This window comes from Rhea americana, unplaced genomic scaffold, assembly GCF_003343005.1.
Source record: "Rhea americana isolate MKP2758 unplaced genomic scaffold, rheAme1 scaffold_5, whole genome shotgun sequence".
Classification (NCBI taxonomy): domain Eukaryota; kingdom Metazoa; phylum Chordata; class Aves; order Rheiformes; family Rheidae; genus Rhea; species Rhea americana.
Window position 1 is genome coordinate 1,667,584 of NW_028186645.1, and position 3,246 is coordinate 1,670,829.

At 44.7% G+C, this 3,246-nt stretch overlaps 1 long non-coding RNA gene across 1 annotated transcript in view; it reads left to right on the top strand.

The window, feature by feature from the left end:
* Positions 1–3,246, top strand: part of LOC146588672 (uncharacterized) — a 16,806-nt gene that overhangs the window by 4,817 nt on the left and 8,743 nt on the right. The window lies entirely within an intron of this gene.

The window sequence follows — 3,246 nt, forward strand, 5'->3', positions numbered from 1 at the left end:
GGGGCCTCGTGTGGGCCGCGCGGCCTCGTCCCCGCTCGACGTCGTCCCGGCGCGGCCTCATGCCCGCTCGCCGGGCAGCCGGGGCCCTTCGACCCCCGGTCCCCGGGGGAGGGTGCTGCTGCTGTGGGTGCTCCGGCCCCCTCCGGGCAGTGGCAGGAGGCCGCCGGCGGAGCGGGGCCGCCGTCACCCCACGGAGCGGGACCCCGGCGCCGTCCCGCGGTCAGCAGTGGGCCCTCCTGGGCTGGGGGTGGTGGAGGCGGTGGGAGAACGCCGCCGCGGGGTGTCCTCGGGTTGYGCTCGGGATCCCGCTGCCTCGGGATGCGCGGTGAGTCAATGCGGACGTGCACCTGCGACGATCCAGGAGGAGGCAGCAATATGGATTCGTATTTTTGCTGTTGTCAAGTGAAAGATGAATACAATAAAGCCGCTCATGTGTGTATGCCYAGCAAAACCCCTAAAGAGGCCGGGGAAGTGTCACTTGGTGGGAAAGGTCGGATAGACGAATGCAGTGTGCACAGCGTGGGCATGCAAGAGCCCGTTCAGGTTAGCTGGCCGGTGCCTCAGTGGCAAGGTACCCGCAGCGTGCAGCGTGAGCACRGGGTAGCCACCTTGAGTCTTCACCCCATCGTGAGGAATTTAAACCCGTGTTACAGCAGTAGACCGAGTACCTGAGAGAAGTAGCTTAAATCTATGGGGTGTTTCTGTGGGGACACAGTGCTAGCTCTGCTCACACCCTTGCCACCGGGTTGGTGAGAGGCTCACGCCTTGCAGCACGCACCTCACTCCTTCAGAAAGGAGCGTTAGCGTTGCCTGAAACGCTGAAGGCTGCCTTCCGCTGTGCAAACGTGATCATGCTTTCCCGAGCTGCTGCTCACGCAGGTGCTGGTCATGCTGACTTCGGGGTGCAGCCCAAGCGTGAGATGTGTTTTTCTGTTCTGAGAGCCCTGCTTTTGTGAGGCCGACTCCAGATACCTGGCTGCTGATCCTCTGAGACTGTGAGGACCTGCAACTCCCATTGGGTGCAGCCCCCCCGGGAGACTGTGCACATCTCTCTAGCTCACATCTAACCTCCGTAAAATGAGAGCATTAATACTGAGCCCTCTCATGGGAGTCTAGAAAGCTTTTTTAATGTAACTTATCGTGAGAACTTCCAAAACAAGGCAAAATTAATCTCATTTTAATTCTTATTTACCTGGGTTCAGAATAGACTGTTTCAGAACAATCCAATYGGGCACTTATTTTGTAGCCTCTCCGGTGGGTCATCTTTAGTGTGTGTCAACAGTAAGTGAAGCGAATCCAGCGTTGCAGAATCTGAATGGAAATATATGCTCTATTCCTTTGAAAGAACATGTTCATACACTAGCCTGATTAATAACTTTTTGGCATTCCATGGTCCTCAGTCCAGGGAAAATTACTGAGTAGATATTTACTATATTGTCAAACTTATTTTGAACTCTTCATGTGGGCCTCTCACCACCTCTCTGTGCAGTTATGCAATCCTGCAAACCACAAATTAAAGCCTCTAAACAGACGCAATAACAAATTGTGGTAGCTCTAAAGAAACCCCCAGGAAAAAAAAATTGATCTCTCAAAGCGACCTCTACAAACTGTGCTGACAGACAAAAGCCTGAGTAAACAGATGGGTTTGCAACCCTGAATATCAACAAACTTTGCTCTACTAGATCAGTGAGAGATATTCTGAGGTAACAAAMTATTTAGTCTTATATAGAATATTTGTAGCTGAATAGATACCTTGGAAATGACTTTTTCTCCATTCCATGGTAAAAACTTTATTTTTACAGCTTGAGAGAGATTTTCGAATTGGAGTTTCCTGTTCAACAGTGGGTAGAGCAGAGAACTGAAGCATTTTGTTACAACAGCCCTCTGCTACGCTTTCCTACTATACACCTCAAATATAACCTGAGGCTGCTGTTTCATATTGAAAGAGTGGGTCTACATGGTTCTACGAGTCACGTGCTGATGCATTCACTATATGCACCACATTCATTTTATATTTATACAAAACTCAGTGGAAAAGGATTGAGTTGTTTCTGTAGCCCTTTGGGTTCTAGGAGAATTTGAAGTGATGTGTCACTGCTAGTCTCACTTCTTTATTATATGACATTTTTCAAAATTGTGTTTTCACTCTGGTAAACCATCTCCGAACTTCATAAGAGTCATACCTTCTAATTAGAACGGGACCTTCTTTTATTTTTAGATACATAGAGGTCTTTCTAGGAATCCATGTTGCTCTTAATAGCATGGGAACTTGTGACTTCCTGAGCATYGAAAAGTTCATGGAATATATTCTAAAATATCAGATTTACAGTGGCACATCTGCTTGTGGGTGGTTTTTACTCTTCTGCATGTGGTCTGTGGTTCAGCAGTCACTAACTTTACATATATTATATATACGTATGTGTGTGTGTGCACGCGCGCGCACGCACAGACACAAAGGTTTCCATTATTTCCCCCTTTGAGAACTTTTGATAAATGTAACTTATAACTTTGTTAAAGTTCTTTTTGTAAACAGGAGTTACAAAATAAACTCAGTGACTTATAAAAATAAAATCTTAAAAAGCTGAAATTAAAAACATCAGGTCTGCTTTGATGTAGACGATGTGTTGACATGGTATATTTACATGTTTATTTTCTATTTTATAATTTCCTGTGTGAAGGCTCTCAATAGTTTCTGACAGGAAACTAAATGTATTTTGGAAGAAATCCACATCTCATATCATTTTAGTTACATGTGGTTAATGTGTTAGAACAGAACTTTATGTGAAGGAATGAAAAGACTTCACTGAAGTTTGGATCAGGCCCTGAAATAATAGCTAAACAATTTCTTCTCCCAGTAAGTGTCCACCTGTGTCCAGTGACTACAGAGACGTGTAGTAGTGCAGTGGTAATTACTCACCTGTTAGGTATCTGTAAGAAGTGGGCAAATATTATATTGCTGAAATCTGAAGTGGATAAACTCCGTTTACAGTTGTTTACTCTTAATGACACCTCTGGAAAGAAGTTACTTTAAACTGGAGCCCATGCATAGGTCTTGCTGTTTCTGGACCTACATCCCTATTAATCTTTCACTACTTTTAGATGACAACTTTTTTTGATGGTTTTTTTTTCCCTTTGTGGTGTCCTTTCTTTCTTTCTTTTTCTTTTTCTTTTTCTTTTTCTTTTTCTTTTTCTTTTTCTTTTTCTTTTTCTTTTTCTTTTTCTTTTTCTTTTTCTTTTTCTTTTTCT